Here is a 16206-nt window from a genome sequence, read left to right on the forward strand (position 1 = left end):
TCAAGGAGTGATTCCACTCCCCAGATTAAAACAAACTTTATTATTAACACAGGATTAAACTACATTAATATCACAGAAACTAGCTTACACCTAGCAGTTAAGCAATTCTTAATAACAAGGAAACACCAACTTCTAACTGATACCTTCTCTCTCTCCAATGAAGCCACTTGAAAATGCAGTTAGCAAACACAGTAATACTTGCTGTCCTCTGGGTAAAGATTTCTTGGAAAGACTGCTTGAAGAGAGAGAAAGATCATTTCAGACTGGCAGCATGTCCTGCTGTCTTTGGCAGTCTCAAAGCTAAACTACGTGCTGCAGACCTGGCTCCTCCTATTAATTACATCAGCTCTGACCCACAAGCTGGCTTATGACCATCTTACTAAGGTCAACACAACCCCTCAATTATCTGAACCCCAAGGAAGCTTCTTTCTATTCCCCAAATTCCATTATCTTTGTTTCGGAAGGGCAGCACGGTGGGGCAATGGTTAGCATTGCAGCCTCATGGCGCCGAGGTCCCAGGTTAGATCCCGGCTCTGGATCACTGTCCGTGTGGAGTTTGCACGTTCTCCCCGTGTTTGCGTGGGTTTCGACCCCACATCCCAAAGATGTGCTGGCTCGGTGGATTGGCCATACTAAATTGCCCCTTAATTGGAAAAGATAAATTGGGTAATCTAAATTTATTTATTTTTTAAACAAAAGAAAAAAAAATCCTTGTTTCGGAAAACAATTACATGTTTACAATGAATGATGATCTCACGTTTACAACATCATAATTGTACCTTTTGCAGACTGTATGTTAAAGCAGGATTTTTAAAAATATTACTGCAACAGGTGTGTGTGTGTGTGTGTGTGTATAAAATATATTCCTTAACCCAGTCTTTTACTAACCATCCTAACTATATTGTAAAATTACTACGTTTATCAGATTAGGTACTTCAGATTTAGTCTTGGTTAAAGACAGGAGGATGTGACTATGAGTGAAACAGATAAGGGGATCCAGTAGGTTTGAATTTGTTCCAGGGAGTGTGGACGAGAGCAGGACCTGCAGGGACATTGAACAAAATGACCACAGCACTAAGCAGGGAGCCATTCAGATTGGGGAGCAGAAAGGAATGTAGTTATAGCCGGGACAGTATTGTTCTGGGGATGGACGCTGTTCTCTGTAACCTGGAGCATGAGGTGCGACGGCTGTGTCATTGCCTGAGTTCAGGAAATCTCCTCTCAGCTGGAGAAAGAGGTTCTGCTGAGAATGCGTTTGCATCTCGGAGCTGAAATATAAAGCAGAACCACAAAGGTAATAATCTCTGGATTACTACCTGAGCCACAAGCAAAGTGGCAAAGGACAAGATCGAGAGGCTCAGCGACTGGTGTGGGCGAAATGGTTTGCATTCTTGGGGGCCTGGCACCAGTACTGGGAAAGTGGGACCTGTACCATTGGGAAAGTGGGATCAGTACTGATGGGAATGTTGGATCTGTACTGTTGGGAAAGTGGGATCTGTACTGTTGGGAAAGTGGGATCTGTACCATTAGGAAAGTGGGATCAGTACTGATGGGAATGTTGGATCTGTACTGTTGGGAAAGTGGGATCTGTACTGTTGGGAAAGTGGGATCTGTACCATTAAGAAAGTGGGATCAGTACTGATGGGAATGTTGGATCTGTACTGTTGGGAAAGTGGGATCAGTACTGTTGGGAAAGTGGGATCTGTACTGTTGGGAAAGTGGGATCAGTACTGATGGGAATGTTGGATCTGTACTGTTGGGAAAGTGGGATCTGTACTGTTGGGAAAGTGGGATCAGTACTGTTGGGAAAGTGGGATCTGTACTGTTGGGAAAGTGGGATCAGTACTGATGGGAATGTTGGATCTGTACTGTTGGGAAAGTGGGATCTGTACTGTTGGGAAAGTGGGATCAGTACTGTTGGGAAAGTGGGATCTGTACTGTTGGGAAAGTGGGATCTGTACTGTTGGGAAAGTGGCATCAGTACTGAAGGGAAAGTGGGATCTGTACTGTTGGGAAAGTGGGATCAGTACTGATGGGAAAGTGGGATCAGTACTATTGGGAAAGAGGGATCTGTACTATTGGGAAAGTGGGATCTGTACTGTTGGGAAAGTTGGATCTATTCTGTTGGGAAAGTGGGATCTGTACTGTTGGGAAAGTGGGATCTGTACTGTTGGGAAAGTGGGATCTGTACTGTTGGGAAAGTGGGATATGTACTGATGGGAAAGTGGGATCTGTACTGATGGGAAAGTGGGATCAGTACTGATGGGAAAGTGGGATCAGTACTGTTGAGAAAGTGACGTCAGTACTGTTGGGAAAGTGGGATCTGTACTGTTGGGAAAGTGGGATCTGTACTGTTGGTAAAGTGGGATCTGTACTGTTGGGAAAGTGGGATCAGTACTGTTGGGAAAGTGACGTCAGTACTGTTGGAAAAGTGGGATCTGTACTGTTGGGAAAGTGGGATCTGTACAGTTGGGAATGTGGCATCAGTACTGTTGGGAAAGTGGGATCTGTACTGTTGGGAAAGTGGGATCTGTACTGATGGGAAAGTGGGATCTGTACTGATGGGAAAGTGGGATCTGTACTGTTGGGAAAGTGGGTCTGTACTGATGGGAAAGTGGGTCTGTACTGATGGGAAAGTGGGATCTGTACTGATGGGAAAGTGGGATCTGTACTGTTGGGAAAGTGGGATCTGTACTGATGGGAAAGTGGGATCTGTACTGTTGGGAAAGTGGGATCTGTACTGATGGGAAAGTGGGATCTATACTGTTGGGAAAGTGGGATCTGTACTGTTGGGAAAGTGGGATCAGTACCGATGGGAAAGTGGGATCTGTACTGATGGGAAAGTGGGATCTGTACTGATGGGAAAGTGGGATCTGTACTGTTGGGAAAGTGGGATCAGTACTGAAGGGAAAGTGGGATCTGTACTGTTGGGAAAGTGGGATCTGTATTAGTGGGAAAGTGGGATCTGTACTGTTGGGAAAGTGGGATATGTACTGTTGGGAAAGTGGGATCTGTATTAGTGGGAAAGTGGGATCTGTACTGTTGGGAAAGTGGGATCTGTACTGTTGGGAAAGTGGGATCTGTATTATTGGGGAAAGTGGGATCTGTACTGTTGGGAAAGTGGGATCAGTACTAATGGGAAAGTGGGATCTGTACTGTTGGGAAAGTGGGATCTGTACTGATGGGAAAGTGGGATCAGTACCGATGGGAAAGTGGGATCTGTACTGTTGGGAAAGTGGGATCTGTATTATTGGGGAAAGTGGGATCTGTACTGTTGGGAAAGTGGGATCTGTTCTGTTGGGAAAGTGGGATCAGTACTGATGGGAAAGTGGGATCAGTACCGATGGGAAAGTGGGATCTGTACTATTGGGGAAAGTGGGATCTGTACTGTTGGGAAAGTGGGATCTGTATTAGTGGGAAAGTGGGATCTGTACTGTTGGGAAAGTGGGATCTGTACTGTTGGGAAAGTGGGATCTGTATTATTGGGGAAAGTGGGATCTGTACTGTTGGGAAAGTGGGATCTGTACTATTGGGGAAAGTGGGATCTGTACTGTTGGGAAAGTGGGATCTGTACTGTTGGGAAAGTGGGATCTGTACTGTTGGGAAAGTGGGATCTGTATTATTGGGGAAAGTGGGATCTGTACTGTTGGGAAAGTGGGATCTGTATTAGTGGGAAAGTGGGATCTGTACTGTTGGGAAAGTGGGATCTGTACTGTTGGGAAAGTGGGATCTGTATTAGTGGGAAAGTGGGATCTGTACTGTTGGGAAAGTGGGATCTGTACTGTTGGGAAAGTGGGATGGTCTATGCCTGAACTGTGCTGGGACAGTGTTGTGGGGGATTGAAAAACTAGGACTATCAAGAGGACTTTAAACTAAATAGTGGGAGTGGTGGAAGAGTCCATGTGAGGGGTGATTTGCAAAGTAATGGTGAAGGTTGGCGATACGGGGGTTAATAATGAGAGTGACAGGAGGGATTGCACAGACAAACATAGGAATGAAGTGCAAGATAAGGCCAGAGTTAACGGGCTGAATGTCCGCAGTATTCATAACAAGATCAATGATCAATAGAACAAAGTGACATGGGTCTGATATGATGCCCAATACAGGGACTTGGTGGTAAGGTGGACAAAGCTGAATATGTCCGGGTGTTTGACGATGCTGAGAGACAGGACGCAAATAAAAGGTGAGCTGCTGAGTTAATAAAGAATGAGATGCTGGCAGGGGTGATGGATACCGAGTATTCGGCAATTGTTGTGTCGGACCATGCCCCACACTGGTTAGATTTACGAGTGAGCCTGGAGGAGGGTTAGCGCCCGCAATGGAGATTGGATGTAGGATTGTTGGCGGATGAGGGGGCGTGCAGTGGGTAAAGGAGGCCATCCAGAATTATTTGGAGATAAATGACCCAGGGGAGGTTTCGGCAGCAACGGTGATGACAGTGGTTAGGGGGGAGCTAATTTTGATACGGGCTCATAGGGAGAAGTTGGAGGGGGCAGAGATGGAGAGGCTGGTTAGGGAGATACTTCAGGTGGACAGAAGGTATAACAGAAGCCCCAGGGGAGGGACTGTTGAAGGAGCGGCAGAAGGTGCAGGTGGAGTTTGGTCTGATATCCACAGGGAAGGTGGTAGGGCAGTTGAGGAAGGTGAGGAGGGCGATATGAGTATGGGAAGAAGGCCAGTAGGATGCTAGCTCACCATCTCAGGAAAAGGGAGGTGGCCAGGGAGATAGGAAGAGTGAAGGACAGAGGGGGGAAACACGGTCTTGGACCCAGCAGGGGAGAACGGGCTGTTTAAGGAGTTTTACAATCGGTTGTATGAGTCGGAGCCCCCAGCTGGAGTAGAGGGGATGAGGCAGTTTTTGGAAGGGTTGGAGTTTCCGAAGGTGGGCGAAGGGTTGGCGGAGGGATTGGGAGCCCCGATCGGGATTGTAGAAGTAGTAGAGGGATTGGAGGCCATGCAGTCGGATAAGGCCCCGGGACTGGACAGCTATCCAGTGCAATTCTACAAGACGTTCTCTGGGATAGTGGGTCTCCTGCTGGTGAGGGTATTTAATGAGGCAAGGGAGCGGGGTGTGCTTCCCCCCAACAATGTCACAGGCCTCGATCTCAGTGATCCTGAAGCGGGAGAAGGACCCAGAGCAATGTGGGTTATATTGGCCAATCTCCCTACTGAATGTCAATGCCAAATTGCTGGTCAAGATATTGGCCACGTAATAAAGGATTATGTCCCGGGGGTGATTGGGGAGGACCAGACGGGATTTCTCAAAGTTAGGCAGCTAACGGTCAATGTTAGAAGACTCTTGAATGTCATCACAATGCCCTCTGAGGGGAGGGAGATGGAAGCAGTGGTCAATATGGACGCTGGGAAGGCCTTTGGGTGGAGTGGAATAATTTGTGGGAATTCCTGGGACGCTTGGGGCAGAGCTTTATTGACTGGGTCCGGTTACTATACCAGGTACCGGTGGCAAGTGTGCGGAATACCGGGAATGAGCCGCGTTGACTAGGCCAGGAGGGAGCCGCGTTGACTCGGTCGGGAGTGAGCCGTGTTGACTCGGTCGGGAGTGAGCCGCGTTGACTCGGTCGGGAGTGAGCCGCGTTGACTCGGTCGGGAGTGAGCCGCGTTGACTCGGTCGGGAGTGAGCCGCGTTGACTCGGTCGGGAGTGAGCCGCGTTGACTCGGCCGGGAGTGAGCCGTGTTGACTCGGTCGGGAGTGAGCCGCGTTGACTCGGTCGGGAGTGAGCCGCGTTGACTCGGTCGGGAGTGAGCCGCGTTGACTCGGTCGGGTGTGAGCCGCGTTGACTCGGTCGGGAGTGAGCCGTGTTGACTCGGCCGGGAGTGAGCCGCGTTGACTCGGCCGGGAGTGAGCCGCGTTGACTCGGTCGGGAGGGAGCCGTGTTGATTCGGTTGGGAGGGAGCCGTGTTGACTCGGCCGGGAGTGAGCCGTGTTGACTCGGTTGGGAGGGAGCCGCGTTGACTCGGTCGGGAGTGAGCCGCGTTGACTCGGTCGGGAGTGAGCCGCGTTGACTCGGTCGGGAGTGAGCCGTGTTGACTCGGCTGGGAGTGAGCCGTGTTGACTCGGTCGGGAGGGAGCCGCGTTGACTCGGTCGGGAGTGAGCCGCGTTGACTCGGTCGGGTGTGAGCCGCGTTGACTCGGTCGGGAGTGAGCCGTGTTGACTCGGTCGGGAGGGAGCCGCGTTGACTCGGTCGGGAGTGAGCCGCGTTGACTCGGTCGGGAGGGAGCCGTGTTGACTCGGTCGGGAGTGAGCCGTGTTGATTCGGTCGGGAGTGAGCTGTGTTGACTCGGTCGGGAGTGAGCCGCGTTGACTCGGTCGGGTGTGAGCCGCGTTGACTCGGTCGGGAGTGAGCCGTGTTGACTCGGTCGGGAGTGAGCCGTGTTGCCTCGGTTGGGAGTGAGCCGCGTTGACTCGGTCGGGAGTGAGCCGTGTTGCCTCGGTTGGGAGTGAGCCGTGTTGACTCAGTCGGGAGTGAGCCGTGTTGACTCGGTCGGGAGTGAGCCGTGTTGCCTCGGTTGGGAGTGAGCCGTGTTGACTCAGTTTGTTCCTCACAGCCGGGAGTGAGCCGTGTTGACTCGGTCGGGAGTGAGCCGTGTTGACTCGGTCGGGAGTGAGCCGTGTTGACTCGGTCGGGAGTGAGCTGTGTTAACTCAGTTTGTTCCTCACAGCCGGGAGTGAGCCCCGTTGACTCGGATTGTTCCTCAGTCAGGAGTGAGCTGTACTGATTGAAGTTTGTTGCTGTTTGTAGTGGTGCGGACCTGTCTGCATTGGTGCGTGAAGCTTCCATTAATGCCCTGAGACAGCATCTCTCTCGCCAGGACTTAGAGCCGGACTCAGGTAAGGAAATGTTAATTCACCATCGTGAAGGTGCGTCTCTCAGGACCTTTGCCCTTGAGGAATCAAACCCTCACCCCATCTCTGAGCCTGGTCCCTGCCTCACTGAAACCCCTCTTTAACCTTACAGCTTGGTCCCGCCCCGTCTCTCCCCAGGCTCCTCCCCAGTGTTTCCCCCACCCAGTGTCAGAACTCCAGCTGCTGCCTCTCCCCCCCCCCCCCCCCCCCCCTCCCCAGCTCTCACTCACACTCACTCACTCTCTCGCTCACACTCTCACTCATACACTCACTCATTCACCTTCATGTACACGTTCGCACACACCTTATAGGCACAAGTGCACACCTATACGCACGCGCACCTGTACGCACACGCACCTGTACGCACACGCCCCTGTACGCACACGCCCCTGTACGCACACGCCCCTGTACGCACACGCCCCTGTACGCACACGCACACCTGTACGCACATGCCCCTGTACGCACACGGACCTGTACGCATGCACACCTGTACGCACACGCCCCTGTACGCGCACACGCCCCTGTACGCACACGCCCCTGTACGCACGCACACCTGTACGCACACGCCCCTGTACGCACACGCCCCTGTACGCACACGCCCCTGTACGCACACGCCCCTGTACGCACACACCCCTGTACGCACACGCACCTGTACGCACGCACATGTACACACATGCCCCTGTACGCACACGCCCCTGTACGCACACGCCCCTGTACGCACACGCCCCTGTACGCACACGCACCTGTACGCACGCACACCTGTACGCACACGCCCCTGTACGCACACGCCCCTGTACGCACACGCCCCTGTACGCACACGCACACCTGTACGCACACGCCCCTGTACGCACACGCACACCTGTACGCACACGCCCCTGTACGCACACGCCCCTGTACGCACACGCCCCTGTACGCACGCGCACCTGTACGCACACGCCCCTGTATGCACACGCCCCTGTACGCACACGCCCCTGTACGCGCACGCCCATTGAGGGATGCTCATGCGCTCCTGTTCTCCCCATTCCTCCCCAGTCTCTGAGCCCTGAGTTCAACCTCCCTTTCTCCCACTTCTCACTTCCCTCCTAGTCCTCTCTTGCTGTCCAGCCGATCCCCTACTCCTCCAGCAATCTTTGCGACCTTGTTTTCCCCGACTCCCCCCTCCAGTCTCTGATCCACGCTGTTTCTCTGTTGAACTGTCTTTTAAAATTTCAGCTCCCAGTTCCAGCTTGCGTGTGGCACAGCAGCATTTTGAAGAAGCCTTTGCAAAAGTGCGACCGTCTGTCTCCAAAAAGGTGAGATCCCCGAGTAGATCGAGAGAATTCACGCTCTCCCTCCCCCCCCCCCCCCCATGTCCTCCCGCCCAGCCCCATCCCCTGGGGTGATGGAGACTGAAGCACACCGTTCAAAAGGAAATTGGATAATGATTGTAAAAGAAAATAATTGCTAAAATATGATTGTTTATTAGTCAGGAATTGACTCATCTTATTTTCACTGCCATGTTCAGCCACCCATTTGCTCTCTGCTCTTCTCTCCAATCTCCCTTTCTGCCCTTTCCTATTTCCCACCTCCCTCTGAGCTGTGACGTTTTTGTGCACACTGTTTTAACTCGCTCTCTCTCTCTCGCAGGATCGGCTGATGTATGAATTATTGCGACAGTCTCTCAGCCAGTGACAATGGGCAGTGGATTGAAGTGTGCGTTCCTTCCTGTACCTCCCTTTGTGCTGCTGTTTGACGTTCTTTCACATCGCCTGCTGCTGCTGGTGTAACGTTTACAGAAACTTTTGAACAATTTAACCCTGAACTGACTGAGCCGCACGTCCTGATTATATGGATCCAGATAGAATGACTGGGTTTCCATCTCCAGTTTCCTGTTCCCAGGATCAGGCTGGCCACAATCGGGAGTCACTGGAAAGGTGGGCAGGCTTGTTTCATAGTATCAAAAAGTTTAATGGAATTCTTTAATTACTACGCATTTGGTAAAATCTCCCACCTGACAAAAATAGCATCCGAGATCTCGGAGCAAAAAGCAATAAATAGGTTTATGTAATAAAAGGGATTGTCTGTTTGATTGACAATGGGCAGGGAGTGGATTGGAGAGGATGCTGGCTCGGGTTACCAAAACAGCTAGTGGGAGCAGAAGTGAGGGCTGCTGTGGTTAAACATATCATCTTCGTGGATGAGACAGGTGAGAAATCCGAGGTTTCATCATTTATTCATCTGACTCTCCAAATCATTCTGAGCATTACAAGGCAAAGTCTGGAATGTGATTAAATACTCCAGTTTCCTGGGTGAGTGTGGCTCCTATAACACTCAGCAAGCTGTTCACTGCGTCCAGGATACAGCAACGTGTTTGATGGTCAAAATCCTGCTCCTCCCAGCCGAATAGCACAGTGGATGTATTTGTATGGCACGTGGACGATGACTGCTTTCTCTGATAAAGTGCCACTCGCTGCCTGAAAGCTTGATATAAACACAGCCTGCTGAAAAAGGAAAGGCAATAAGAGTATTTCCAAAGTTCCCATACTTTCCTGAAGGTAAGGGGATCTGACTAGAAATAGGGTCCCAGGTTCGATTCCCGGCTTGGGTCACTGTCTGTGCGGAGTCTGCACGTTCTCCCCGTGTCTGTGTGGGTTTCCTCCGGGTGCTCCGGTTTCCTCCCGTAGTACAAAGATGTGCAGGTTAGGTGGATTGGCCATGATAAATTGCCCTTTGGTTAGGTGGGATTACTGGGTTACGGTGTGGGCTTGGGTAGGGTGCTCTTTCCAAGAGCCAGTGCAGATTCGATGGGCCGAGTGGCCACCTTCTGCACTGTAAATTCTATGTGCTTTAACTATCCTGGACATTCTTTTTTAAAAAAACAAGAGTTTTTCTTTGCAAAGTTTGTCTTTTCAAACTGACAGCATGTGGATGAAATGATGTTTACAGTAGTGACTGCTGATTACCCTCCTGAGTGAAAACAGCATTGGTACAATTTCCACTTCAGCCCCACTCAACCGCTTATACCCAATGTTTCACTGATGTCACACCACAGACAGGTTTTTGAAGCTTTTGGTAATCTCATACTATTAGAGGATAACGTGGTATTGTGCCAACAAGTATTAAATCAATCTGGTCTAAGTCAAATTTTGGGTAGTAAAGAACGTGCTGCCTGAGGTTATTTATGAAGGCCCTGCCTTCTCAACCCTGCCCCTCGCCTGAGGTGTGGTGACCCCCAGGTTAAATCCCCACCAGGCAGCTCTTCCCCCTCGAGGGGAAGGCAGTGTAGTAATTACAAAATGAAAAGCTGGGACAAAATGTCTTTTCCCTGCAATACTCAATCGATTAATAGGGCAGCACGGTAGCACAAGTGGATAGACAGTGGCTTCACAGCGCCAGGGTCCCAGGTTCGATTCCCCACTGTCTATGCGGAGTCTGCACGTTCTCCTCGTGTCTGTGTGGGTTTGGGCAGCATGGTGGCACAGTGGGTTAGCCCTGCTGCCTCGGGGGGGGGGGGGGGGGGGGGCAGCACGGTGGCTCAGTGGGTTAGCCCTGCTGCCTCAGGGGGGGCAGCATAGTGGGGCAGTGGGTTAGCCCTGCTGCCTCGGGGGGGGAGGGGGGGGGGCAGCACAGTGGGTTAGCCCTGCTGCCTCGGGGGGGATGGGGGGGGCAGCACGGTGGCACAGTGGGTTAGCCCTGCTGCCTCGGGGGGGGGGGGGAGGGGGGGGGGGGGCAGCACGTTGGCACAGTGGGTTAGCCCTGCTGCCTCGGTGGGGAGGGGGGGGCAGCACGGTGGCACAGTGGGTTAGCCCTGCTGCCTCGGTGGGGAGGGGGGGGGCAGCACGGTGGCACAGTGGGTTAGCCCTTCTGCCTCGGGGGGGGGGGGGGGGGGGCAGCACGGTGGCTCAGTGGGTTAGCCCTGCTGCCTCACAGGGGGCAGCATAGTGGGGCAGTGGGTTAGCACTGCTGCCTCACAGGGGGCAGCACGGTGGCTCAGTGGGTTAGCACTGCTGCCTCACAGGGGGCAGCACGGTGGCACAGTGGGTTAGCCCTGCTGCCTCGCGGGGGGGGGGGGGGGGGGGGGGGCAGCACGGTGGCTCAGTGGGTTAGCCCTGCTGCCTCGGGGGGGAGGGGAGGCAGCACGGTGGCTCAGTGGGTTAGCCCTGCTGCCTCGGGGGGGAGGTGGGGGGGGCAGCACGGCGGGGCAGTGGGTTAGCCCTGCTGCCTCACAGGGGGCAGCATAGTGGGGCAGTGGGTTAGCACTGCTGCCTCACAGGGGGCAGCACGGTGGGTCAGTGGGTTAGCACTGCTGCCTCACAGGGGCAGCACGGTGGCTCAGTGGGTTAGCACTGCTGCCTCACAGGGGGCAGCACGGTGGGTCAGTGGGTTAGCACTGCTGCCTCACAGGGGGCAGCACGGTGGCTCAGTGGGTTAGCACTGCTGCCTCACAGGGGGCAGCACGGTGGCTCAGTGGGTTAGCCCTGCTGCCTCACGGGGCAGTACGGTGGGGCAGTGGGTTAGCCCTGCTGCCTCACAGGGGGCAGCACGGTGGGGCAGTGGGTTAGCCCTGCTGCCTCACAGGGGGCAGCACGGTGGGGCAGTGGGTTAGCACTGCTGCCTCACAGGGGGCAGCACGGTGGCTCAGTGGGTTAGCACTGCTGCCTCACAGGGGGCAGCACGGTGGGGCAGTGGGTTAGCACTGCTGCCTCACAGGGGGCAGCACGGTGGGTCAGTGGGTTAGCACTGCTGCCTCACAGGGGGCAGCACGGTGGGTCAGTGGGTTAGCACTGCTGCCTCAGGGGGCAGCACGGTGGGTCAGTGGGTTAGCACTGCTGCCTCACAGGGGGCAGCACGGTGGGGCAGTGGGTTAGCACTGCTGCCTCACAGGGGGCAGCACGGTGGGTCAGTGGGTTAGCACTGCTGCCTCACAGGGGGCAGCATAGTGGGACAGTGGGTTAGCACTGCTGCCTCACAGGGGCAGCACGGTGGCTCAGTGGGTTAGCACTGCTGCCTCACAGGGGGCAGCACGGTGGGGCAGTGGGTTAGCACTGCTGCCTCACAGGGGGCAGCACGGTGGGGCAGTGGGTTAGCCTCACAGGGGGCAGCACGGTGGCTCAGTGGGTTAGCACTGCTGCCTCACAGGGGGCAGCACGGTGGGGCAGTGGGTTAGCACTGCTGCCTCACAGGGGGCAGCACGTTGGGGCAGTGGGTTAGCCTCACAGGGGGCAGCACGGTGGGGCAGTGGGTTAGCACTGCTGCCTCACAGGGGGCAGCACGGTGGCTCAGTGGGTTAGCACTGCTGCCTCACAGGGGCAGCACGGTGGGGCAGTGGGTTAGCACTGCTGCCTCACAGGGGCAGCACGGTGGGGCAGTGGGTTAGCCTCACAGGGGGCAGCACGGTGGCTCAGTGGGTTAGCACTGCTGCCTCACAGGGGGCAGCACGGTGGCTCAGTGGGTTAGCACTGCTGCCTCACAGGGGGCAGCACGGTGGGTCAGTGGGTTAGCCCTCCTGCCTCACAGGGGGCAGCACGGTGGCTCAGTGGGTTAGCACTGCTGCCTCACAGGGGGCAGCACGGTGGGGCAGTTGGTTAGCCTCACAGGGGGCAGCACGGTGGGGCAGTGGGTTAGCCCTGCTGCCTCACAGGGGCAGCACGGTGGGGCAGTGGGTTAGCCCTGCTGCCTCACAGGGGGCAGCACGGTGGGGCAGTGAGTTAGCCCTGCTGCCTCACAGGGGGCAGCACGGTGGCGCAGTGGGTTAGCCCTGCTGCCTCAGAGGGGCAGCACGGTGGGTCAATGGGTTAGCCCTGCTGCCTCACAGGGGGCAGCACGGTGGGGCAGTGGGTTAGCCTCACAGGGGGCAGGACCGTGGGGCAGTGGGTTAGCACTGCTGCCTCACAGGGGGCAGCACGGTGGCACAGTGGGTTAGCCCTGATGCCTCACGCGCCGAGGTCCCAGGTTCGATCCCGGCTCTGGGTCACTGCCTGTGTGGAGTTTGCACATTCTCCCCGTGGTTGTGGGGGTTTCACCCCCACAACCCAAAGATGGGGAGGGTAGGCGGATTGGCCATGCTAAATTGCCCCTTAATTGGAAAAATTAATTGGGTACTTTAAAAAACATTTTTTAAGTGTCTGCGTGGGCTTCCTCCGGGTGCTCCGGTTTCCTCCCGAAAGATGTGCTGTTAGGTGAATTGGACATTCTGAATTCTCCCTCTGTGGCCCGAACAGGGGCCGGAATGTGGCGACTAGGGACTTTTCACAGTAACTTCATTGCTGTGTTAATGTAAGACGACTTGTGACAATAAAGATTATTATTATAAGCTACACCCATTTTCATCCCAAAGTCACCTTTCCAGTTTCACTGATGATTTTAAAATAATTTAACTCTGAGTCCAAAAGGAACCACCTCCCTGAACTACACTTCTTTGCAAACAGCATGGCTGGGGTTCTCCAAATTCCCGGCCAAATGTTGATGCCAGCGTAAACACCGGAGTGTTTCACAGGGGCATCAACGGGCCTCTTGGCCCAGCGATTTAGTGGGCCACAGGGGGCCAGCACGGTGCTCTGTGCGCTGTTCTGGCGCCGATATGGAGATAGAGTGGAATTGAGGGTTTAAGTGGGTCGGTGCAGGCTCGATGGGCCGAATGGCCTCCTTCTGCACTGTTGTCATTTTCATGAAAGAGATCATAAACTTTATAATCAAATCTTACTTTCTGCTTATTTAAAAATGGACTTTGCTGGATCAGAAAACATGGCTGCCACACCCATCCATTGTGGGGACCCATCATAATCAAACAGGGAGTAACATATAATCTGTCTCCTGAGCTCAGACAGAGAGCACCGTTAAAACTCATTATATCTGCGGTACTGCTAATAGCTTCCATCCATCTCCCAAAGTTAATAATGGGTTTTGACCAGAGACATAGAAACTGATTGTTAACCTGAAACTGCCTTGTTGAAAGACAATGACACAAGGTCTAAGCTCCTTGGCTGTTGGAAAGTTTTGATGTTATATTCCTGGACTCCCATAAGCCTGCTGTTAACATCCAGCTTGTAAATGCCAAAGGAGTCCAGGCTGATGGGAAAGTGTACCTCGAGTCTAAACGTCAATGCCTGCCTCCTCGGATACTGAAGCAGTCCATGTCCAAATGCACCAAGACCTGGACAATATCCAGACTTGGGCTGACATGTGGCAAGTTACATTGGCGCCAAGCAATGGCCATCTCCAACAAGAGAGGATCTAATCATCACTCCTTCACATTCAATGACTGAATCCTCTATCAACATCCGGGGGGAGGGTAGGCGGTGTCATTGACGAGAAACTGAACTGGACCATTATAAATTCTGTGGCTACACTCCAGAAGCTGAACAAAGCAGCCAACTTAGCACCCCAATCTGCAACCATTCACTGCCTCGACCACCGACAAACAGCATCAGCCGTGTGTACCTTCTACAGGATGCACTGCTGGAACTCACCAAGGCTCCTTAACCAGGAGGCAATGTTGTCACAGGACCAAGATGCTTTATACAAAGTCTGAATCCTCAACATACTGGTGGTGAAATCCAGACCACCTACAACTACCAATAACAAGGGCTCAATAACTTCCATCTCTTGATGTCTTTTGCTGATGATAATAAAAGATTATTGTTATATTTTGTTACCTGGGAGTGTCTCAAAACCCTGAATGATAGCTTGAAACACTTCCTTACATTATAAACATATATACATTATAAACAGGGGCTGTTTAGCTCACTGGGCTAAATCGCTGGCTTTGAAAGCAGACCAAGGCAAGCCAGCAGCACGGTTCGATTCCCGTACCAGCCTCCCCGAACAGGCGCCGGAATGTGGCGACTAGGGGCTTTTCACAGTAACTTCATTTGAAGCCTACTCGTGACAATAAGCGATTTTCATTTTCATTCCAAACAAATATACACAAATGTCCAACTCTGTGAGGAACTAGACCAGTCATTGTGTAAACAGCTAATAGAATATTTATTAAAATCAGAGAAATAAACACAATGATAGAGAATGGCACAAGTACATTAATAACTAACACACTTTCATCAGAATTTACCTCTTGTCCCCAAAATATCCCCATGTTCCCTGAACTCACTGAGACACCCCTTTTCCTAAGCAATCTTTAGTAACTCTATAGGTCAAACCCAGTTATTAGTTACCACACGATACCACTGAGGTGACCAAGCCTGGGACACCGTCTCTTCCTGGTTCAACAAAGGCCCGCAACTGTATTTCCGAGGAGTATATCTGCAATCTGCTTTTTAGATGTTAGATGGAACAGGCCTCCCTGACTTTAATATCAGATGGAACACCTAATCAGGGTGCACGCAGTTGTATTGTTTAGTCTCTTTGATATTCCCCCTCTGTGGATTTGGTTGTCCATCTCTCTCAAATCCCTTGCCTTTAGAAATTATCATTAGTGTAGCCCCACTGATCTCTGGTAAACCATGTTTCTGATATGGCCATTTATGGTGGTATTAACCAAGAAACAGCTTCCTTTCTTAAGCATCGGGATGGAAAATGGCCACATCCCCAAAGTTATGTTACATGAGCTCCCTGCTGCCCTGCCCTTGTCATAATAATAACAATCTTTTATTGTCACAAGTAGGTTTACATTAACATTGCAATGAAGTTACTGTGAAAAGCCCCTAGTCGCCACATTCCGGCACCTGTTCGGGTCACCGAGGGAGAATTCAGAATGTCCAATTCACCTAACAGCACATCTTTCGGGACTTGTGGGAGGAAACCGGAGTACCCGGAGGGAACCCACACAGACACGGGGAGAACATGCAGACTCTGTTGGGAATTGAACCTTGGACCCTGGAGCTGTGAAGCAACAGTGCTAATCACTGTGCTACCGTGCAGGCAAGGCAAGCAGTGTGTCCAAAGCTCTGATTCAAGCATTATTAAAGCAGAAACGAGCGAACTTAACAATCACAAACAAGTGGGGAAATTCTAGGTGATGCCCATTGCAGATGATGACACCATCAGGACCTGCACCTCCAAAGGTTGTAAAGCTGGCAAACAATATTGAGCTGATCCCACACCTTTCGCAAGGGACGGCTCCCTTTGCCACAAATTGGCTTCTTCACCCATCAAAAGAAATGCAATGGATCACTTCATTTGACAATGAGAGTTTTGATGCTGCAGCCACATCAGCCCTCACTCGCCTATGGCTAGTCTCATTCAGATGAATTTAAAGAGCTCTCACCATTATTTCATCAAAGCAGACAGTTTGCTCCATGTGTTGATTATTAATCTTGTTAACCAGCATCAGCTTGCCATGTAGGTTGGTAAGTGGAATAGCATCAGAAAAACCAAGTTGTAAGATCCCTTTCAGAGTCTCACT

At 52.5% G+C, this 16206-nt stretch overlaps 1 long non-coding RNA gene across 5 annotated transcripts in view; it reads left to right on the plus strand.

Moving 5' to 3' along the window:
- Nucleotides 1–4882: 4882 nt before the first annotated feature.
- The window catches only part of LOC119966969, a 50336-nt gene continuing 39012 nt past the window's right edge, over nucleotides 4883–16206 (plus strand). For 3 of the 5 annotated variants that reach the window (XR_005460883.1, XR_005460885.1, XR_005460884.1), the window contains exons 1-3: nucleotides 4883–6851; nucleotides 8079–8158; nucleotides 8493–8779. This is a non-coding gene — a long non-coding RNA (uncharacterized LOC119966969). Of the gene's footprint in view, nucleotides 6852–8078; nucleotides 8159–8492; nucleotides 8919–8948; nucleotides 9515–16206 lie in introns of those variants that run through there. The other 2 variants (XR_005460882.1, XR_005460881.1) reach the window with 2 other exon arrangements.

This window comes from Scyliorhinus canicula, chromosome 6 (assembly GCF_902713615.1).
Source record: "Scyliorhinus canicula chromosome 6, sScyCan1.1, whole genome shotgun sequence".
NCBI lineage: Eukaryota > Metazoa > Chordata > Chondrichthyes > Carcharhiniformes > Scyliorhinidae > Scyliorhinus > Scyliorhinus canicula.